Source organism: Schistocerca gregaria, chromosome 1 (assembly GCF_023897955.1).
Source record: "Schistocerca gregaria isolate iqSchGreg1 chromosome 1, iqSchGreg1.2, whole genome shotgun sequence".
Taxonomy (NCBI): domain Eukaryota; kingdom Metazoa; phylum Arthropoda; class Insecta; order Orthoptera; family Acrididae; genus Schistocerca; species Schistocerca gregaria.
The window spans coordinates 722792084-722817047 of record NC_064920.1 but is presented as its reverse complement, the minus strand read 5'-3'; the positions used below and the strand labels follow the sequence as shown (position 1 = coordinate 722817047).

Sequence of the window (24964 nt, the reverse complement as noted above, 5' to 3'; positions counted from 1 at the left end):
GCCAGCGTTCGTGCTGGACGTGCAGACCGCGTGAGACGATACTTCATCCAGTCCCAAACATTCTCAATGGGGGACAGATCCGGAGATCTTGCTGGCCAGGGTAGTTGACTTACACCTTCTACAGCACGTTGGGTGGCACGGGATACATGCGGACGTGCATTGTCCTCTTGGAACAGCAAGTTCCCTTGCCGCTCTAGGAATGGTAGAACGATGGGTTCGATGACGGTTTGGATGTACCGTGCACTATTCAGTGTCCCCTCGACGATCACCAGAGGTGTACGGCCAGTGTAGGAGATCGCTCCCCACACCATGATGCCGGGTGTTGGCCCTATGTGCCTCGGTCATATGCAGTCCTGATTGTGGCGCTCACCTGCACGGCGCCAAACACGCATACGACCCTCATTGGCACCAAGGCAGAAGCGACTCTCATCGCTGAAGACGACACGTCTCCATTCGTCCCTCCATTCACGCCTGTCGCGACACCACTGGAGGCGGGCTGCACGATGTTGGGGCGTGAGCGGAAGACGGCCTAACGGTGTGCGGGGCCTTAGCCCAGCTTCATGGAGACGGTTGCGAATGGTCCTCGCCGATACACCAGGAGCAACAGTGTCCCTAATTTGCTGGGAAGTGGCGGTGCGGTCCCCTACGGCACTGCGTAGGATCCTACGGTCTTGGCGTGCATCCGTGCGTCGCTGCGGTCCGTTCCCAGGTCGACGGGCACGTGCACCTTCCGCCGACCACTGGCGACAACATCGATGTACTGTGGAGACCTCACGCTCCACGTGTTGAGCAATTCAGCGGTACGTCCACCCGGCCTCCCGCATGCCCACTATACGCCCTCGCTCAAAGTCCGTCAACTGCACATACGGTTCACGTCCACGCTGTCGCGGCATGCTACCAGTGTTAAAGACTGCGATGGAGCTCCGTATGCCACGGCAAACTGGCTGACACTGACGGCGGCGGTGCACAAATGCTGCGCAGCTAGCGCCATTCGACGGCCAACACCGCGATTCATGGTGTGTCCGCTGTGCCGTGCGTGTGATCATTGCTTGTACAGCCCTCTCGCAGTGTCCGGAGCAAGTATGGTGGGTCTGACACACCGGTGTCAATGTGTTCTTTTTTCCATTTCCAGGAGTGTATGTAGATGCAGGCAGCAGGTCAGCTACTTTCTATTTTTGTTGTTTACTATGAATGAATTGTTAAGCTTTTAATTTAATGCTGTTACTGTAATGACCTTCCTCTTTTATTATTTCTTAAAAGTGACAGACATATCTTTAATCCTTTAAAACAAATGCAGCATTGTACTTCACTGTTATATCACTTCGTAAAAGTATTTCCTGCCTAGTGTTGGGGCATTTTGCAATATAACCTATGTCCGGCGACGCCAGCGAAATACTACAGTATATAACAGGTGGGGGCAAGTATTGTACAATGCATATACACACGTACCTTAAGCCACGACTTACAACAGGGACATTATCCAGAACGAAAGTTTCACTCTGCAGCGGAGTGTGCGCTGATATGCCAGGAAGTTTCAGGGACATTATCGTCTCAGCAATACCGTACTCTATTCTTATGTTTTGTTTCTTGCTCGTATCTGTTGGTATTTTTATTAAAATAGCACTGATATTTCAAACCAATGCAAATTTTACAAATAAAAATCACTCCCCTTCCTAAAAATATTTATTTAAATAACGAAAAATTTTAGCGCTGCTGCTAGGGCTAATTGATATTTCGTTTTCTTTTTCTCTTTTTTGCACGGTTATTAATAAAATAAAAAAAACACAAAATTGCTAAGAAAACAGGTAGTATCAGTCGTCCCCCAGGGATCGGCAAAATGCACTCTTTTCACTGGACATCAATGATGTGTCATCAGTTCTGATCTACTGCTATGTAACACACGTATGTTGATCATCTCCAGTTGTAGCTGCGTGCAAAACCTATCAGCTTGGTGCCAGCTACCGAGAATTTCAGTACTGACCCTTGCGCATTATCAAAATGGACACAAAATACATGATTAAAGGTTAATCTGTTCAAAACTCAAGTGGTCACTTGTTGTCGTTCAAGGCTCATTATTTGGAAATATTGGGAAACTTGATTCTCTTAAATTCTGAATAGGGAAAATACAAATTTTTCTCCCTCTGAGAACAGTCTATTAGTAATAACAGACGAAAGCCTAAACTGGGATGAGAACATATCCGCAGTGAGCAAGGAAGGATCTCTATTTCTCCATGTCCTACACAAATATAAAGAGGTCTTTCCTTTTCGCCTCAAAGAAAAGGATGTTGTACTTCATTTTTTGATTATACCGACGTTATCCAGCAAGGTTTTTCTAAAGTTAGATCACGGCGCTTTTTTTTATAAATGCAAATCTGTTCTGGCTACGAGCTCACAAGTGCAGGGATTTCCATATATTCAGTCCCCTCCAACCTCTTATCAACGTATATAAAGCCTCATATCTCTACTTGACCTTAACGCTCTTTTCTGGTCGACACAGGCAGGCAGCAGCGACCGGCTGAGACACAAGCAGCAACAGGGGAGTAACTGATTTTGTGACTTTACGAGTTCCTAACCAGGAGCGAATTGTATTACTTCATCTGTGTGCTTTGATGGTTTAGTTTCTTGAGTTTCTGCGTGTTAATTTAATATGTAATAGCCACAGCTCTCGCGTTTTCGTTTGCGTCGGAAAGAAAACCGACTTTGCAACATAATACAAGTTCCTAATCAGGGGCGAATTATGTAGTCTTACCTGAGTGCTTCGGTAGTTCTGTTTTGAATCTCTGCGTATTAATGTAATCTATTAGATACATTTCCTGCATTGTGTTGGGGTTTACAGTAGAGTTCCGCAGCACGTGCCGATAGTCCGTTTATCTCTGTAGTTTAGCTTTACACGGTCTTTAGTATGGATAGGGACTGCGACTGTTGTGTGCGGATGCGAGCCGAGTTGGTGACACTTCGCTCTCAGCCCCAGGTTGTGATGTGATGGCTTCGGTTACACAGTAGTGGATGGGCAACACCGTTGCAGGCCGGCCGTGGGTATCCAGCGAACGTCCAGCATGTCCGACTCCTCCAACCGGTCCGCACCGGTGGCCACCCCAGTTACTGCTTGCACTGAGGTTCACTCATCAACTGTGGTCGAGTGGGAAGTCGCCCTGGAGGGTGGCAGGCTGCGAAACACTTCCCACGGAGCCGCACATTCGGCCTCCTCCGTTAGTACGACAAACAGGTTCCAGGTGATGTCTGGGCTAACACTCAGGTGCGTTATGGGGCCCCTTAGGGACATGGCTGTCAAGAAGGGGTAGAAAGCCAATGCGTGCTCCATGTGCGAACCAGGTGGAGTCATTCCAGACGTGGAACGGGTCCTTCCGGATGCCATGAAGAGCACAGGGCGCACCCGACTGCAGGTGGTGGCTCACTTCAGTACCAATGATGTGTGTCACTTTGGATCGGAAGAGATTCTTTTTGGCTTCAAGCTACTAACAAAAGTGGTAAAGGCTATCAGTCTTGTTTGCGAGATGAAAGCAGAGCTGACCACTTCCAGCATAGCCGACAGGACTGATTGCGGACCTTTGGTACATAGCCGAGTGGAGGGTCTCAATCAAGAGGCTGAGATGGTTCTGGGGCCGTGTAGGCTGCAGATTCTTTGCCTTGTGCCATAGGGTGGTTGGTTTCGGGTTTCCCTGAACAAGTCAGGAGTCCACTACATGCAGGTGGCGGCTACACGGGTAGCAGGGGCTGTGTGGCATGGACTGGACCGTTTTTTAGGTTAGAGGTTCTCAGGAAAACACATAAAGGGCTTCAGTCACAAAGGGTGCAGGTCAGAACACAGGAAAAACCTAGATACAGGAACCATCGGTACAAGAGATGTAAATTGTCGTACCTCTGTTGGGACAGTACCAGAGCTCCAAGCACTGATGCACAAATCGTTATAAGCACTGAAAGCTGGCTAATGCTGGAGATAAGTTCAGCTCAAATTTCTGCGAAGTACCTAACGATTTTCTGAAAGTATAGGCAAAACACAGTTGGCGGTGTTGTGTTTGTTGCTGTTAGAAGTAGTTTATCTTGTCGCGAAATTGAAGTAGATACTTCCTGTGAGATAGTATGGGCAGAGGTCGTTCTTGGCGACCGGAATAAAATAATAATCGGATCCTTTTACCGACCTCCCAATTCAGATTATACAATTTTTGAACAGTTCAAAGAAAACTTGAGTTGGATTTCAAATACGTACCGGTATCTGATTCACACAATTATAGTTTATGATAACTTTAATTTACCCTCGATATGTTGTTGAAAATACATATTTAATTCCGGAGGTAGGCATAAAACATCATCCGAAACTGTGCTAAACGCATGCTCTGAAAATTACTTCAAGCAGTTAGTTCATGAGCACACGCGGATTGTAAACGGTTGTGACAACACAATTGACCTCTTAGCAACAAATAATCCTCAGTTGGTAACGAGCATCATAATGGTTACAGGAATTAGTGAGAACAGGGTCGTCGCAGCAAGATTGAATACTGTGACCTCCAAATCTCCCAAAAATAAACAAAATTATACCTATTCAAAAAAGCAGATAAAGTTCACTTGACGCTTTCCCGAGAGACAATCGCCACTCCTTCCAAATTAATAATGCACGTGTAGACCAGATGTGGCTTGAAGTCAGAGACATAGTATCGGCAGCAATCGAGCGATTTATACCAAATAAATTAACAAACGACGGAGCTGATCCCCCGTAGTACACAAAATGGGTCAGAACACTGTTGCAGAAACAACGAAACAAACATGCCAAATTTAAACAGACGCAAAATCTCGAAGACTGGCGATCTTTTACAGAAGCTCGAAATTTAGCGTGGACTTCAATGCTAGATGCTTTTAACAGTTTCCGCAACGAAACTTTTGTCTCCAAACCTGGCAGAGAATCCAAGGAGATTCTGACATATGTGAAGTATGCTAGCGGCGGAGGTTCGAGTCTTCCCTCGGGCATGGGTGTGTGTGTTTGTCCTTAGGATAATTTAGGTTAAGTAGTGTGTAAGCTTAGAGACTGATGACCTTAGCAGTTAAGTCCCGTAAGATTTCACCACATTTGAGCATTTTATGCTAGCGGCAAGACACAATCAATGCCTTCTCTGCGCGATAGCAATGGAGATACTATCGAAGACAGTGCTGCCAAAGCAGAGATGCTAAACACAGGCTTCCGAAATGCCTTCACCAAAGAAGACGAAGGAAATATTACAGAATTCGAATCAAGAACAGCATCCAACATGACTAATGTAGAAGTAGAAATCCTCGGAGCAGTGAAGTACCTTAAATCACTTAGTAAAATCAAGTCTTCTGGTCCAGACTGTATACCAATTAGATTCCTTTCAGAGTATGACGATACATTAGCTCCATACTTAACAATCATTTACAACCGTTCGCTCGATGAAGATCCGTACCCAAAGACTGGACAGTTGCACAGGTCACATCAATATTCAAGAAAGGTGGTAGGAGTTACCCACTTAATTACAGGCCCATATCATTGATGTCGATATGTAGCAGGTTTTAGGGACACATATAGTGTTCGAACATCATGAATTACTTCCAAGAAAAAGGTCTACTGGCATGCAGTCAACACGGTTTTAGAAAATATCGTTCTTGTGAAACACAACTAGCTCGTCACTCCCACGAAATGTTGAGTGCTATTGACAAGGTATTTCATATCGATTCCATATTTCTGGATTTCCGGAAGGCTTTTGACACTGTACCACACAAGCGGCTTGTAGTGAAATTGCGTGCTAATGGAATACCGCCTCAGTTATGTGACTGGATTCGTGATTTCCTGCCAGAGAGGTCACAGTTCGTAGTACTCGTAACTGACGGAAAGTGATTTCTGGCGTTCCCCAAGGTAGTGTTACGGGCCCTTTGCAATATAAACGATTTGGAAGACAATCTGAGCAGCCGTCTTAGGTTGTTTGCAGACGACGCTGTCGTTTATCGACTAGTAAAGTCATCAGAATATCAAAACAAATTGCAAAACGATTTGGACGATATCTGCATGGTGCAAAAATTGGCAGTTGACCCTAAATAAAGAAAAGTGTGAGGTTATCCACATGAATGCTAAAAGGAATCCGTTAAACTTTGGTTATACGATAAATCAGTCAAATCTAAAGGCCGTAAATTCAACTAAATACTTAGGAATTAACAATTATGAACAACTTAAATTGGAAAAGTTGTGGAGAAGGCTAACCAAAGACTGCATTTTACTGGCAGGACACTTAGAAAATTTAACAAATCTACTAAAGAGATTGCCTAAACTACGCCTAGCCGTCCTCTTTTAGAATACTGCTGGGCGGTGTTGGATCCTTACCAGATAGGACTGACGCAAATCGAAAAAGTTCAAAGAAGGGCAGCAACGTTTTGTATTATCGCGAAACAGGAGAGCGAGTGTCACTGAAATGTTACTGGATTTGGGATGGACATCATTAAAACAAAGGCGTTGTTCGTTGCGGAGGAATCTTCTTACAAAATTTCAATCACCAACTTTCTCCTCCGAATGCGACCTACATCAGGAGAAATAGTCATCATGATAAAATACGGGAAATCAGAAACTTGGAAACTTGTGGTGGGGCCAAACTGCTGCGGTCATCTGTCCCTAATCTTACACATTACTTAATCTAACTTTAACTTACTTCCGCTAAGGACAACACACACACCCATGCCCGAGGGAGGACTCGAACCTCCGACGGGAGGATGCGCGCGAACCGTGACTGGACGCGTGAGACATCGCGGCGGGAAATCAGATCTCGCACGGGAAGTATGGGTGTTCGTTCTTTCCGCACGCTATACGAGATTGGAATAAAGGGAATTGTGGCAGCACATTTGTTGCGTTAGTACCAAGGCTAATAGTAACGTTGTTAGTTCTTTGCCAGTGCTGTTGTTCACATAGTCATTATAGATATTCAAATCATTTTAATTGTATTAATACCATTTTATTATTGTTCATCATACTGAAAATAATGTCATTCTTCAAGTAATTACGATTTAAAAAAATATTGACTGTATAAAACACTGGTTGGATTTAAGAGAGCGCCTGAGTGCCTTTAGAGCCTGATCAGGTTAAATAAATAAATATTTTTCCTTCGAAATAAGCGAAACCTCCAACATACATTAACAGACATACACGTACAGAAATGGTCTGGGTGCTTGTACTCTGACTGACAAAAAATAAATAAATAAAAAATAAAACTTAATGAAGTTTTCTATGCAAACGCGCTTAGAGAGGAAACACGTCATTCTCAGATTTGTATTTGTGAAAGAATCAGAATTTATTGTCACTACTTGAGTACAATCTAGCAGACTTCGCGGTTCTCAGTGCACAGTCCTGTAAAAAGATGTTTGTAAGAGCTATAACAGGTTACAAGGTTAGGTGTCTGGTTTCACACTGAAGGCCGTTCGGTTATACTCAAGCAGACGGCGTTTTCCATCGTTGTTAATCTTCTATGGACATGTACTTGGTCGGTTCAGAATGCTGCTGATACCTTGACTTCTAGCGAATGCTCCTTGCATGCGCTTGAACTTAGAGAAATAACAAACATCGCATATCAGGAAGGCATAACGGGGACCTGATCCCCGTTTCTACCTAACCAATCCAAGTGCACTGACATAACCACTGCACCACCGGGCTCACGAAAAGCCCTATAGAGGGAAACCACTTACCTACATCATTCACTAAACCTTCTTTCGAAAGCATTAATGATATCTATTCCGTCAAGCGTCATTCTAACAGCAGAGAATGATAATCTCAGAAAATATTGAGCCACATACAAAGAATAGCAGCAAGAGTGGATGCTTTTGGATAGCAAGAAAACGAATAGGAGGAAATGAGGAAAGTTTGTTTTAAAATCTGACACGCAATTTGCGGTGAGCATCATACACAGACTCACTAAATACGGAACACATCGCCTACTATGAGTGTTATCAAGTAATGCAGACACTGGGAGTACAATCATGAATATTACCAAAGAGAAAAATAATGTCAATACGATCAAAAATGGCTCTGAGCACTATGGGACTTCTGAGGCCATCAGTCCCCTAGAACTTAGAACTACTTAAACGTAACTAACCTAAGGATCACACACAACCATGCCCGAGGCAGGATTCGAACCTGCGACCGTAGCGGTCGCGCGGTTCCAGACTGCAGCGCCTAGAACCGCTCGGCCACCCTGGCCGGCGTCAATACGATCAACAGTGATGCTATAGTTCGCTCTTTAAAAGTTTCGACTGATGTTTAAGTGGAAAAACACTATCACTAATTTTCCACTGTGATATGGCTAACAATTATAACATGAGAATAGTCTATAATAAGCAGACTGCTACGACTGATTCACTGCCAAAGAAGCAACACCACGAGGAACGCCGACAACGCAGGGATTGGTGGCAGAGCAACTGAGTGCAGCACCCGAAACATGGTATAACAGCCTACCAGGACAACAAAGCTGTTTATTTAGAGTCAGAAGCTATCGATGAAAAAGAATAAGAGATATAAGTATATGTGGCCTTATAATGAAACCAGTTTGACGTTGCAATGGAAGCTAGGCATACCAAATAGTGCAAGCTTCAATGGAAAATACTGAAGGAGAGATCGAGACAAAGGTACCAATGTGGTTGGAGTCCTGGCAGAAAATGAAAGTGTAGACGACAGACAATGAAAGTGTAGTCGACATGAAGTGACGTTATAAACGAAACTAAACTAATGTTAAGTGGCAAAATAGTTTTGCGCAGTACGTTCTTATGACACTGCGATGGCGCTGCTGGCGATGCGATCCTACGGGAAAGCACAAAGTTGGCCACGACGGCATCCACTTACCTCCAGCAAACCGCAGGCAAACAGCCGTTGCGATATCAAATTATTCGGCCTTCCTGAAATCTCTCGCAATACGCCGAAAACAGACAAGACTCGCAACACCGGTTCTTTACCTCATTCTCTTCGTAGAACATTGTTAACGACAAAATACACATGGACAAAGTCTGTAGTTGCCTTTGTCTAATGATCATCAACGACTAGTTACTAATAGCGCAAAAAGTACATTAGACATCTACAGCTTGTCACGTATTGGAATGTTACTTCCATAGCTGTGAAATAAATAATAAATAAATAAATAAACAAATAAAATAAAATAAACTCCGATCGTCTGGGGAAAAGGAATGATAGGGCAAGCAGCCTGGTAAAATTTAGCTCAGAGCACGGTTTAACCATTGCTAACACTTGGCTTAAGAATCACGAGAGACGCTTGTGGACGTAGGACAGACTTGGAGACACCAGAAGAAATCAGGAAGGTTATATAATAGCGAGGCAAAGATTTAGAAACCAGATTTTAAATGGCAAGACACCTCAAGGAGCAGATGTTTGTTTTCTCTGATAGCTTTGAGAGATGGAACAGTGAAGGCACCAGATGAGCAACTGGTCACAGAGACAAAGCGCACTAGAAATATTCGGATAAAGCACGAGAAGCTAAATTCAGCTGACGAATTCAGAAAATATAAGAATGTAGCAAACGAAGCAGGCAAAGTGGAGTGTAGGCGCCTAAAAATGGAGACTGACAGGAAGAGAGACGCAAAGCTGTAGAAGCCAGCAACACTGTGAGACATATATAGCCACAACTAATAAATAAATTTTTAGAGACAAGAGAAGCACATCTATGAGTATCAACACCGCAGAGGGCAAGCCAGAACTAAGCAAGGAGTGAAGATTGAGACTTGGAAGGAATATACAGAAGAGTTATGTAAATAAAACACACCTGAAGAGAATGTTATGAAAAGGGAAAAGGAAGAAGATGGGAACTGTATGGGAGATATAATACTGCGAGAAGAATTTGACAAAGCATTGAGAGATCTAAGTCGAAACAAGGCACCTGTAGTAGATGACACTCCCTCTAAATTATTAAGCTCTTGGGTGAAACTACCGTGGCAATATTATTTCACCTGGTATGCAAGACACAAGAGACCGTGAAGACGGTAGGTACTGATAGGTGTGAATATTACGGGCCCATTTGTTTAATAAGTTACGGGTGCAAAATACCGACTCGAATTATCTACAGAAGAATCTTAGAAGATAAGCTGAAGAAGGGGAATCTACGTTTATAGCGTGTGCAGATTTATGGGAAGCTTTTGACAATGTTGACTGAACACTCACTCTGAAAGTAGCAGGGATTATACAAAGGCAGTGAAAGGTTACTTACAACCTGCACAGAAACCAGATTGCAGTTGTAAGAATCAAAGGACATCAAACGGAAGCAGTAATTGAATAGGGAGTGAGACAGAATTGCCACCTATCCTCGATGTTATTCAATCGGTACTTTGAGCAATCAACAAAGGAAGCCAAAGACAAGTTTGCAGATGGGGTTTAAGTTCTGATAAAAAAAAAAACTTTAATATCGTAATTCTGTCAGAGACTTTTAGGTCTTGGAAAAGCAGCTGACCGGAACGGATAGTGTCTTGAAAAATGCATTAAAGACGAATATGAAAATTTTCAAAGTAAAACAGCAGTAATGGAATGTAGTCGCATTAAATCAGGTCTTATTACATAAGGGGATGGAGTAATAAAAGTGGCCATTAGGGCAGCAAAAAACAGGCGACGGCCTAAGGATGGAGACAAGCAATAGCAAGAAAATCGTTTCTGCAAAAAAGGTGAATTTGTTTATATCTGATATCAATTTAAGTGTTAGGAAGACTTTTCTGGAGATATGGCTCTGGAGCATAGCCTTGCACGAATGTGAAACGTGGACGACAGGTAGTTCAAACAAGAATAAAATGGAACCTTTTGAAATGTGATGCTACAAAAGAATGCTGAAGATTAGATGGTAGATCGAATGACTAATGAGGAGGTACTGAATCGACTGAGGAAAAGAGAAAATTAGCTAAAAGAAACGGCGCAAATTAACTCAAAGAAGGGATCGGTTGGTAGGACACATCTTTTGGCATCTAGGAATAGTAAGTTTGGTAGTGGAGTGTAAAAGTTGCAGAGGGAGGCCTAGGCATGAACACAGTAACCAGGTTCAAGTGGATGGAGTTGCCGTAGTTATGCAGAAATGAAAATGCTTGCACCGTATAGACATGCGTGTAGAGGTCATGAAATCAGTCTTCAGACAGAAGACCACAACACCAACACGTGAAGAAATTTTTTCTTTCGTCTTTTTTGTAAAATCTTACAAGCTGGTCCTCGTAATAGGCGGTTTCTAGAGGAGTCGTCATCCCAACATTTATGTACGGTGCCGCGATTTAGCTTCCACTGTCAGCGAAAAAATAGCTAGTCATGTCCTCGACACGACCTTTCGTTCACAGGTAGCTTGTCTAACATTCACCGGTAGCTTGCAACTACTGTAGTCTTCGTTCCGAGCTGCCATTAAGCGGTATTTAATGGAGACTAGCACGGCCGTGACCTTAGCGCGCGCGACTGCTGGAGCAGACGGACGTAGCCACGCTGTTGAATATGACTGTAGAGGCATACTGAACGCCAGGGTCAAGTATAACACAGGCAATTACATGTATTGTCGCTACTTCTTTGATTCAGCCGGCTGGACGAAACTGAAGCGGTATGTCTCATACAGCTACTGTTATTTAACATCACACTTCAGACCTAACCGTCTTTGAATTTGTTCACATATTAGTAAATACTCAGGGAGCAAGTATGTAAGTACTGACCTTCTAAAAATTAACCAGTTAAAATATGCGTCTTTCCACATTCACTAATTCTGCCTCTTTGTCACGATGTGTTAACCTCTGTGGAAAAATTATTTTTAAATACTATATCGACCAGGTAAAAGTTCAATGAGGAAAAACAAGAAAATGAAAACATAGAAGCCAGTCACACTTTCGCCTAATATTGTGTATTACGTTGGTGCGTAAGTTCGTAGCGTTTTCGTATTGCGTGTCGGTTTTTCCGATTGCTAGGGGATTTATAGATTGTCATTCCTTATTTCTAGTTCACTGATGCTATTTGAGTTTATATTTTGTCATTTTAAAATAATGAGTGGAGCCGTGGAGGCTATAAAATGGAGTGCCACATGTTGCAGTTCAATATAGGGGGCGACACCAGTGGGGGCAGCCAGAAAAATCTGCCCTGTGTATGGGGATAATGCCAGAGGACAGAGTATGGCAAGAAAATAGCTATGCCTTTTTAAGGAGGATCGTTTTGACATTAGTGACTCTCAACGTTCAGGAAGACCATCGGGGTTTGATGAGGATAGTTTAAACGCTTTAATCCACAATGATACACGTCAGTGTACTCGAGAACAGGCAAATGTGATGAACTGCGATCATTCCACCATCGTGCGACATTTGCGTGCTATGGGTATGGTTAAAAAATCAGGTGTATGGGTACCACATGCTCTAATCCACAATTACAAAGATCAGCGGCTGACCATGTGTTACATATCTGCTTGCGCGTCATCGGTTGGATCGTAAACAACAACGACCATTCCTCTCCTGTAATTTGCTGATTATGAGAAATAGTGGATTTATGCTAACGTAAGGAGAATATAAAGTAATGGCTGAGCCCAAACAAAGCAGTAACTTCCCCGTTCAAAGATCTGCACGCATCCGCAAAAGATGATGTTACGTACCTGGTGGAACAGCGACATGTGGTGTTCTATGAATTGCTTCCTCGGAGTGTAAACATCGCTGCTGACATTTATTGCCAGCAACTGAGATGTCTTGCAGATGCAGTCCACGGCCAGGAGGACTGCGTGAGGTGATGCTACTCCATGATAACGCCCACCCGCGTTCTACTACACCGAAAACACTATAGGCCTACAGCAGTTGGGATGGGAAGTCATTCCGAACTCACCTAATCTTGTGCTCTCAGATTTTAGCCTCTTCCGCGATCTATCGAACAACCTTCAAAGAACTTCCTTTCCAGATGAAAATGCGCTCCGAGCATGGCTAGACCAATTCTCTACCTTAAAACCACGAGGTTTCTAGTCTTGGTAACTAAAAGTTACTCCAGCGTTGGAATATTGTTGTAAATAGTGAGGCAGAATATATTATTGATGACTAAATTTTCTGTTATGTGTATCTGTTGTGTTTATTAAACTTATGAAATAACTATACGAACTTATGCACCAATCTAATACTATGTGTTGGGCTGAAACCACATTCAGCCCGTTATTATATTTGTTATGTAAATCACAAATTGTACCTATTGCATTACGAACAAAACATAGAATTCCAGATACAACTAAAAGTAAATGCACTGAATGTGGGAGTCCAGTGTGTAACCACTGCGCATCTTCGCTTGGTATCTGAGTATAAGGTCCGAAGCTGCCGCTAACAGATCGTTTATTCGTCGTACTGTTTGCTGTAGAGGTTTTATCCCTCACGTACTAATTGTTTCAAACAGCCGCAAAATTGGCCAATAATTTTAGACCATAATAAATATTAATTTTTGTCAAAAAAAATAATGAAAAGAATACCCTAGGACCAACAACAACCACTACGAAAACATAGGAGTCAGATACATGGCGACAACAATGTACATAGCGAAGTTTAAGGCTGAATTACGGAACTTTCTGTTGGGTAACCCCTACTACAAGTGCACTGTTGGGTAACCCCTACTACAGTGCAGAGCATCTTCACGAAAACTCTTAAAAATGTTTTCGTTTACGTTATAGTTAAGATTAGCACTGTAACTGAATGTTCATACATAATATTACGTCAGTTCATAGTGTCGCAAATACATTAAACCTCATTTATCACCTTTCATATTCCAGTCGTCTCTTCGCCATGGGACCCATGGTATACGACTTGCGTAATGTCATATAGAGGGCGAACTTGTGCTCGCTATTGAAAGGCACCACCGAAGGAAAAGAAAGTATCACAAAGATGGTGTCAAGTAAGAAAAAATGTAATACCATTCGACTGGTAAAACAGCGCCACTTGAGTTTCTCTTTATTTTCTTTCACCTTATTCTTTACTTCTACAGTGGCAAAGGACTGTCCGTATGAATTATTACTATCTACAGGACAGTTGATTCTCCTGCAGACGCAGTTAACAAGTGACGGCTATATACTACAAACAGTCTATGTACTATAACAATCTAAACAGATAAAGTTTCATACAACAGTTTACCGACATACGGATCACGTGGCGAAATGGAGTAACTCGTTTTGATGTGTTTGAAATGTTGTGGAGTCGTTCTACGTTGCTGTACCAGATCTATAGAAATAAACCGCTGCCCCTCGATTACCGATACCTAATGACCGCAAATAAGCCTGCTAACCAAGACTGCTAGCAGAGCGTTCCGTAGCGGTGAGAGTTTCTTTTCCCTCGCGCAGCGACCCGACACTGCTTTTCTAGTAGGAACTAAATGAACGAGAGTGACTAACTTCAGCTGCGCAAAGAACCAGAGTGCCTTAAGAAACCTTTCTCTCTGACATTTAGCACATAAACAACAGCATGTACTATGTCGTGCAACATGTTAAAATATCTCATTGTATATGATTTTTTAAAATGTTTTAGTTTCCAGTTCTACTTTTAAATATTGGTTTTACTGCATTCGGGTAACCACTCCGCGGATTTTTATTGCCATCCTCCGAAATGCAAACTCACTCGCTGTCAACTGAAGAGGCTTCCGCTCGCGTGAGGTATTTATGATACCTAAAACCAAAATCTTGTTGCAAAGGTACTTTCTTGGATACGAAGCTTCGTATTTTTGTTTTTTTCACTCTGATTCTGCTATTTCTTCCCACATAACACACACCATAAACACAGGTCCTGGCTCTTTGCACATTTGGTTATTTGATGCACAAACGCGAGGAACAGAAATGAGAAAAAATTCTATCCTCGCAGGTCAAATGCCTTTGTTCACAAAGAATCTAGGCACATTAAGTTCCCATTCAGTTCTCACATGTACTTCTTTCGAAGAGGAATCTCACTTCAACGATTCTCAATTTTTTTCCGTACTTATTAACACACGTGTGGCCCGCGGTTCTTCGACTTTTCTTAAAAAGATTCTGCCTTTTGTCCAGGTTTATTTTTTTTTTTCGAAATACTTTCTGTAAAACAACACTAGAAGAGAGTGACAACGACGCCACGACATTTCGTTTCCGCGCTTCCGTCTAGGCGCTTCAGTCCGAAACCACGCGGCTGCTACGGCCGCAGGTCCGAATCCTGCGTCGGGCATGTATGTGCGTGATGTCCTCAGGTTAGCTAGGTTTACGTAGTTTTAGTGCTTAGAGCCATTTGAGCTTCCGTCTACCTCATTTTCTGAACAGGAGGATTATGACCACCTGTCTTCGTCAGCTGGGCCTTGTTTTCATTTTGCATGGCAGCGAGTACTATGTTTATCCGATTCAACCCTCACACTTCAAGTTAAGAAATAAAATTAAAGTTGTCAAAATGTTCAGATGGAGGTTGCAACTTCCACAACATCACCCAGCGCCATCTTTATTGAGAATACGAATATTGCAGAACTGTATAAGATCAGTATGTATTACGTTGCTGATGCATCTAGAGCATTATCAATTTCACATGAGGCCTACATGCATTACTTTTTTGTCATCGTCTTCTGACTCGTTTGATGCGGCCCGCCACGAATTTCTCTCCCGTCCAACCTCTGCATCTCATATTACCATTTCCACTTCACGTCCTTCATTATTTGTTGGATATACACTCCTGGAAATTGAAATAAGAACACCGTGAATTCATTGTCCCAGGAAGGGGAAACTTTATTGACACATTCCTGGGGTCAGATACATCACATGATCACACTGACAGAACCACAGGCACATAGACACAGGCAACAGAGCATGCACAATGTCGGCACTAGTACAGTGTATACCCACCTTTCACAGCAATGCAGGCTGTTATTCTCCCATGGAGACGATCGTAGAGATGCTGGATGTAGTCCTGTGGAACGGCTTGCCATGCCATTTCCACCTGGCGCCTCAGTTGGACCAGCGTTCGTGCTGGACGTGCAGACCGTGTGAGACGACGCTTCATCCAGTCCCAAACATGCTCAATGGGGGACAGATCCGGAGATCTTGCTGGCCAGGGTAGTTGACTTACACCTTCTACAGCACGTTGGGTGGCACGGGATACATGCGGACGTGTATTGTCCTCTTGGAACAGCAAGTTCCCTTGCCGCTCTAGGAATGGTAGAACGATGGGTTCGATGACGGTTTGGATGTACCGTGCACTATTCAGTGTCCCCTCGACGATCACCAGAGGTGTACGGCCAGTGTAGGAGATCGCTCCCCACACCATGATGCCGGGTGTTGGCCCTGTGTGCCTCGGTCGTATGCAGTCCTGATTGTGGCGCTCACCTGCACGGCGCCAAACACGCATACGACCCTCATTGGCACCAAGGCAGAAGCGACTCTCATCGCTGAAGACGACACGTCTCCATTCGTCCCTCCATTCACGCCTGTCGCGAAACCACTGGAGGCGGGCTGCACGATGTTGGGGCGTGAGCGGAAGACGGACTAACGGTGTGCGGGACCGTAGCCCAGCTTCATGGAGACGGTTGCGAATGGTCCTCGCCGATACCCCAGGAGCAACAGTGTCCCTAATCTGCTGGGAAGTGGCGGTGCGGTCCCCTACGGCACTGCGTAGGATCCTACGGTCTTGGCGTGCATCCGTGCGTCGCTGCGGTCCGGTCCCAGGTCGACGGGCACGTGCACCTTCCGCCGACCACTGGCGACAACATCGATGTACTGTGGAGACCTCACGCCCCACGTGTTGAGCAATTCGGCGGTACGTCCACCCGGCCTCCCGCATGCCCACTATACGCCCTCGCTCAAAGTCCGTCAACTGCACATACGGTTTACATCCACGCTGTCGCGGCATACTACCAGTGTTAAAGACTGCGATGGAGCTCCGTATGGCACGGCAAACTGGCTGACACTGACGGCGGCGGTGCACAAATGCTGCGCAGCTAGCGCCATTCGACGGCCAACACCGCGGTTCCTGGTGTGTCCGCTGTGCCGTGCGTGTGATCATTGCTTGTACAGCCCTCTCGCAGTGTCCGGAGCAAGTATGGTGGGTCTGACACATCGGTGTCAATGTGTTCTTTTTTCCATTTCCAGGAGTGTATTACAATCTGTGCATTCTGTTACAGTTTGTAGCCTTTACAGCTCCCTCTAGTACCATGGGAGTTAGTCCCTGATGTCTAATATATGTCCTATCATCCTACGCCTTCTTCTTGGCTGTTTTCCGCATGATCTATCTTCGTAGATTCTCCGAACACCGTCTTCATACCTACCCGAGCAGTCCACTCAATTTCAGCACTTCTCTGTAGCACCACGCCTCATACGCTTCTTTTTTTTTTTTTTTTTTTTTCCCTCTGTTCCTGTTATCCCACAGTCCATGACTCACCACCACACCATGCTGCGTTCCGAACGTACAGTCTCAGAAATTTCTTCCCCACATTAAGGCCTATCTTTGATGCTAGTAGACTTCTCTTGGCCAGGAATGCCGCCTTTGGAGGTGCTAGTCTCCTTTTTTATGTCGTTCTTATTCCGTCCACCAGGGGGGATTTTGCTGTCTAAGCAGCAGAATTCCTTAAGTTCGTCAACTTCGTCACCACCAATTTTCGTATAAAGGTTTTCGATTTCTGCATTTTTGCTACTCGTTGCCTTCGTCTTCCTTCGATTTTACTCTCAGGTTTCTTCGCAGTTACCTTCCTTGTATCTACGTTCGTCCTCATTCATACAGAACAGTTCTTCCTGAGGAACGATATCAACTTTGTATTAGAGGCGCTGACAGCTGGTAACACAATGGCACAATTACAAGAAAACTTAATGGGGACAGTGGCTGTAGCAGCTGATCTTACCCGCCTCTTAGTAACACGAGAGTCTCAATCACAGTTTCAAACACACACTGCACAACAATCACACTTATTTTAATGGTTCGAACATAGTCATTTCGTTTACAACAATCAAATTACCTTTCCGTCATACAAGCAAAATATATACGGTACATACAATAACGGTACATATCTTATCCACACCGCTGCAGGGATTCAAATACGCTGTTTACGTTTCATAAAGCAACGACGCTGTCCCTAGACTATGGCAGTCCGTAAGTTTGTTGTTGTAGTCCTCAGTCCAGAGACTGGTTTGATGCAGCTCTCCATAGGACTGTACTCTCCGTCACAGTACACACTGATTTAGTTCCAGGGCGCAACGAAAGTTAATCGTTTCACATTTCATGGCAAGTTAGACAAAGAATGCGGAAACGAGAATCAGACGTCGGACATGATTCTCTTAAAGTGGAAAGAACATGGACTCATTGCACAATTACGGTGTATACATGCAATTTTAGCGGAAGCTCGTCGTGTGCTCACATAATTAACACAGGTGTAAATGACCTTTCGTCAACACTTTGACGAAGTGCAGGCCGTTACAGCTATCCACATCTTACCTGCCCACGTGTAATTTACAAGTGAGGTTACACACAACCATTAATCAAGCTTGGTTTTGTAATCATATATTCCACCAACTAGTTCCGAATTTTGTTTGGTGCTATGAATGATCCTTGACATTCCTTACGAAATTGAAAAATATTAGGTCGCGTATTGGCTCGAAATGCACGTTCATTTGTTTCATCTCCAACAGGACCGAGAACAGCCTTTGGACTGGTGGCCGATTACCTGTACTTTCTCTTCAAAAAGAAGTTCCGGTGGCTAGTGCAACGCGAAACACGGACCTCGATTTTGAAGCAAGTAATTCAAAATTACTTGAAGAAATATAGTAGATAAACGTTCCGCCTTTTACGCAAAACACTGTTTTTTCTTGTTACCCAAACATGCGGCCGGCCGCGGTGGTCTAGCGGTTCTAGGCGCGCAGTCCGGAACCGCGCGACTGCTACGGTCGCAGGTTCGAATCCTGCCTCGGGCATGGATGTGTGTGATGTCCTTAGGTTAGTTAGGTTTAAGTAGTTCTAAGTTCTAGGGGACTCATGACCAAAGAAGTTAAGTCCCATAGTGTTCAGAGCCATTTGAACTACCTCTATGCCATCATCAGTGGGTTTGTTTATTTAGCGGCCGTAAAAACTGAAACGATTTTATGCTGTAACTGATCTAACAAAATGAGGCCTAAAGACAGTTTTTGTTCCTTTTTGTTGTTACCCTGATTTTACATTATATGGTTTTGCAGGTCCATCTATATGGTACCCTGCATATCATCTACAAATCGGCATCGGCATCTGCGTCTGGTTAGCAAATGATAAGCTCTGCATTTTTTTTTTTTTTCCAGTGGTCCAACAAACAAAACCCATTGATGATGGCACAGAGGCGCTTAAACAGGTTTGCGTAACAAGAAAAAACCGTGTTTCGCATCAAAGGCGGAACGTATATCCAATAATTTTGGAACTATAAACACGAAAAAAATACAAGAGCTGCAAATATAAAAGATGAATACGCACAAGGAAACAAATTGCATCTACAATTACAGAAAGAGTGTATCATATTTTTATAAAAGCCAGGTACAGATGTTTTACTGTCTACATCTTGGAGATAGTGTTTATGTGTCCAAAGACATGGTTAGAACTACTCAGGAGGTGTTGCCCACATAAGCGCCCGCCATCGGTTTGAAGACAACACAAGGCCGCAATGTTAAATTTAAAATTTTCTATTAAATGCGTTTCCGTTTTGTTCTGCAGTTGAAAATGAGAATAAAACCTTAACCAGAAAAATGTTTTTCCTCGTGGATAGAAAAAAATTGCCTTCACCAAAGCAGTGTAAAATCTCTGAGGTGCAACTGCGGAGTCCAATAAAACATGTTCCGTTGCAGTGATTAATTTCGTGTTTCATAAAGTAAAGCATTTCACTGTTAAATGTCGTGTTCAAAAGAAATCACCTTAACGCGCATGTGAACCCTACAAAACCGTCGCCGGTTACGCTGGTGCCCAGCAGCATATATAACTCAGCAAGTAAACAACATGAGAATGAGATACGACTCTTGGGAACGTGCCTGTCTTACTGCGACGACGATAATTAGCAATAATGTGCTGGAAATGTCGCCTCGAACATTCATTTCTGAAATCTTTTTGCTGAGACAGCGATCCTCTTTGCACGTATTTCCCAGTAATAAAAACATGTTGTCCTTGCGTAATGGGCTCAATGGAGCCCGTCCGTGAGGCTCTGGCCGCACCGTACGACCTCCGAGACTAACATTGTGGGTAATCCCCTTGATGGGTAAAAACAGCTGTTTTTACGCAGTGCTTTTAACCGTGGAGGATATTAATAACTCTCCACAATATAAGAAAAGCTTAAGCAGCCACATTTTTTTAAATTTTTTTCCGATTGCTGATAGAAGTACTCCTTTCCCATGAAGACACATCTTGGACCAGACAATAAAATGCAGGGCAGAAAATAATGCAATGCAGGGCAGAAAATGGCATGCCTCAGGCCGTGGTATCACGTAAGGAACCACAGGCTATAGCATGTTGCATATCGTACATACACATCTAGCAAAACCATCAATTTCCTGGTGTTGCAGAAGGATTAAATCAACATTAACTTTAGACAACAAATGTAGCTGTTCCTTTCAGAATTTTTCGACACAAATGACTGTTTTCCGAAGCATTCATCCTGAGGAAACAAGAGGTAGACTTAATCATGATACGGAGCTGCTGTCAGTAAGTCACACTATAAACAAACAACAGGATTTTGCACGTGCACCGCTGACGGAAATGTCGTGTACTGACAAGAATGGGCATAAATACTTTGAGAATTTCTGAAACTCACGTTATTATTTAAGTTAACATCCTTCGATCTGACCAATCACAACGACTTCCGGAAAAATTACACTGAGTAGCTGAAAGCTATTGTGGTAGGGATGTCACTTAAAAGTGTGAACTACTTATGCCAGTAAAACTTGAACCTCTTCCCCTCTTCCGTCGCGTGGAATGTTCACGTAACTAGCTGAAAAACCGCCGACACCTACAGATAAACACCGTGTAATTTTCCAACAGGGAAAAATAATTAAACGGGAGATCGCTATGCGCGGCAACCTTTAAGTCCTCTGACACTTCGAAAACGCAAACCGCCAAAATAAGTAAACAGGAGACTACAGAGGCACTTGCAACCGGAAAAGGGGTACAATACAATGAAAACTGACACGTCTTGCAGCTCGTAGCGATGGCTTCAGACAGAGTGGTAAAGAATCAGAAGAACTGCATCGCAGGTTGTCTTACGCTGAAATTGTATGTCGCGATACCTAGCGTTCCTGAGGGCACACACCATCACCAAAGGTCAGGCCACAGAGGACGGGCTCCGCACCTAACTGCGACCGTGCGTCTTTCGCCACACCGGTTTTATAACACAGGCGCCGGCGCACGGCGGCAAAACAGGTAACAAGTTCTGCGAATTCCTAGTCGCGGCAACGAGTGACTGCTCGGAAAGGCACGTTGTCGTTACTGCAGTCTTCCCTATACTTACAGACCGCGTTCTTGAAAATCTTATTGTACTGAAATGCCGAGCTCAAAAATGGCTCTAAGCACTATGAGACTTCTGAGGCCATCAGTCCCCTACACTTAGAACTACTTAAACCTAACTAACCTGAGGACATTACACACATCCACGCCAAAGGCAGGATTCGAACCTGCGACTGTAGTAGCGCGGTTCCGGACTGAAGCGCCTAGAACCGCTCAGCCACAGCGGCCGGCAAAAGCCTTGCCTTCCGGGTGTTCAGACTTTATGAAAATATTTCAAGAATTGGACCAAAGGCAGTGACTACGCACAAAGGCACAGCGCGCAGCACCTGAATAAGATGACTGCCTCTCTCGTCGAAATATTACAGATAAAATGGAATCAATCACTAGGATGAACACCCGGAGGCGCATCAAAGACTCTATGGTGCACGGCGTGAGGAGGTCCTATCAATTTATATCGTACCGTTCAGGTCCGCAAGTTGACAGGGAAAGAAAGCAGGTGCTGACAGATGTGAAAATTACCGAACTATCAGTTTAATAAGTCACAGCTGCAAAATACTAACGCGAATTCTTTACAGACGAATGGAAAAACTGGTAGATGCGGACCTCGGGGAGGATCAGTTTGGATTCCGTCGAAATGTTGGAACACGTGAGGCAATACTGACCTTACGACTTATCTTAGAAGAAAGATTAAGAAAAGGCAAACCTACGTTTCTAGCATTTGTAGACTTAGAGAAAGCTTTTGACAATGTTGACTGGAATACTCTTTTTCAAATTCTAAAGGTGGCAGGGGTAAAATACAGGGAGCGAAAGGCTATTTATAATTTGTACAGAAACCAGATGGCAGTAATAAAAGTCGAGGGGCATGAAAGGGAAGCAGTGGTTGGGAAGGGAGTGAGACAGGGTTGTGGCCTCTCCCCGATGTTATTCAATCTGTATATTGAGCAAGCAGTAAAGGAAACAAAAGAAAAATTTGGAGTAGGTATTAAAATTCATGGAGACGAAGTAAAAACTTTGAGGTTCGCCGATGACATTGTAATTCTGTCAGAGACGGCAAAGGACTTGGAAGAGCAGTTGAACGGAATGGACAGTGTCTTGAAAGGAGGATATAAGATGAACATTAACAAAAGCAAAACGAGGATAATGGAATGTAGTCAAATTAAATCGGGTGATGCTGAGGGAATTAGATTAGGAAATGAGACACTTAAAGTAGTAAAGGAGTTTTGCTATTTAGGAAGTAAAATAACTGATGATGGTCGAAGTAGAGAGGATATAAAACGTAGACTGGCAATGGCAAGGAAAGCGTTTCTGAAGAAGAGAAATTTGTTAACATCGAATATAGATTTATGTATCAGGAAGTCGTTTCTGAAAGTATTTGTTTGGAGTGTAGCCATGTATGGAAGTGAAACATGGACGATAACTAGTTTGGACAAGAAGAGAATAGAAGCTTTCGAAATGTGGTGCTACAGAAGAATACTGAACATAAGGTGGATAGATCACGTAACTAATGAGGAGGTATTGAATAGGATTGGGGAGAAGAGAAGTTTGTGGCACAACTTGACTAGAAGAAGGGATCGGTTGGTAGGACATGTTTTGAGGCATCAAGGGATCACAAATTTAGCATTGGAGGGCAGTGTGGAGGGTAAAAATCGTCGAGGGAGACCGAGAGATGAGTACACTAAGCAGATTCAGAAGGATGTAGGTTGCAGTAGGTACTGGGAGATGAAGAAGCTTGCACAGGATAGAGTAGCATGGAGAGCTGCATCAAACCAGTCTCAGGACTGAAGACCACAACAACAACAACAACAACAACAATTTAAGACGAACGTGCTGCATGGAGTGTCAAGGCTTTTGCGTCAACTGGCTACATCATGATTGAAAGAAACTTCATACAGCAATAGTAAAATCCGTAGGAACTACGGTACGGCAGTACCTTTTAGGTGGGGACAATTCAGTTTGTCGCAACTTTGTCTCGTTGTGGTTATCGTCTTCTTCCCTCTAATACTAAATTGGTGATCCCCTGATTTATCAGAGTGTGCGTTACAACCAAGCCCTTCTGACAGTCAGGTTGTGGCACAACCTTCTTTTCTCTCCAATTCTATTCGTTAGTTACGTGATCAACCCCTCTAACGTTCGGCATTCTTTCGTAGCCTCATATTTCAAATGCTTCTATTCTCTTCTTGTCTGAACTGTTTATCGTCCATGTTTCACTTCTATACACTGCAACACTCCATACGAGTATTTTTCAGAAAAGTCTTCCTGGTACTTACACCGGATTGCTCTGCCGGTTAGCCGTGCGGTCTAACGCTCTGCTTTCCGGACAGGAAGAGGTTCCGGTCCCCGGCACAAATCCGACCGGCCGATTAGTGTCGAGGTCCGGTGTGCTGGCCAGTCTGTGGATGGTTTTTAAGGCGGTTTTCCATCTGCCTCGGCGAATGCGGCTTCTTCGCCTCAGTTACACTATGTCGACGATTGCCGCGCAAACACTGTCTCCACGTACGCGTACACCATAATAATAACTCTACCACCCAAGTCTGGTGTGATACGTTCCCGGGAGGGGCGGGGGGGGTGGGGGGTGTCCACTGGGGGGCCGAACCGCACAATAACTCTGGGTTGGGCGGCGGTGGGTGAGTGGACTGGTGTACCCTGTTGTGTACCACCACCGAGGACAAAGGCGGGGAGGAAGCCTCTACGTCGTTTCTAGGTCCTCAGTTCAATACAATACAATACAATACATCGATATCAACAAACTTTTCTTCAGAAGTGCTTTCCTGGACATTGCAGACCTGCATTTTATATTCTCTTTGCTTCGGCCGTCTTCAGTGACTTTGTTTCCAAAATAGCAAAACTCGTCAACTACTTTAAGTATCTCGTCTCCTAATCTAGTTCCTTCATAATCAGCTGATTTAATTCGGCTACATTCCATTATACTCGTTTCTTTTGTTGATTTTCGTCTTATATCCTCCTTTCAGGGCCCTGTCCATCCATTCAACTTCTCTTCCAAGTTCTTTGCTGTCTGCTGACAGAATTACAGAGTCATCGGCAAACCTCACTGTTTTTGTTTTTCTCCCTAGACTTTACTTCCTTTTCGAAATGTTTCTTTTGTTTCCTTTACTGCTTGCTCAATATGCAGATTGAATAACATCGGCGATAGGCTACAGCCCTGTCTTACTCCCTTCTCAACCACTGGTTCCCTTTCATGCTCCTCACTCTTATAATTGCAGCCTGGGTTTTGTAAAAATTATAAATAGCCTTTCGCTCCCTGTATTTTATTCTTGCCACCTTCAGAATTTCGAAGAGAGTATTCCAATCAACATTGTCCACAGCTCTCTCTAAGTCTACAAATGCTATAGACGTTTTTGTTTGCCCTTCCTTAACCTATCTGCTAAATGAATCCGTAGGGTCAGTATTGGCTCGCGTGCGCCTACGTTTCCCCGGCATCAAAACTGATCTCCCCCGAGGTCAGCTTCTACCAGTTTTTCCATACTTCTGTAAAGAATTCGTGATAGTATTTTTCAACCATGACTTATTAAACTGTAAATTCAATAACACTGAC

The 24964-nt window shown here is 43.8% G+C and overlaps 1 protein-coding gene across 2 annotated transcripts in view; it reads right to left on the bottom strand.

Annotated features, from left to right (window-relative positions):
- The window catches only part of LOC126266771 (cation-independent mannose-6-phosphate receptor), a 599618-nt gene that overhangs the window by 69884 nt on the left and 504770 nt on the right, over positions 1–24964 (bottom strand). The window lies entirely within an intron of this gene.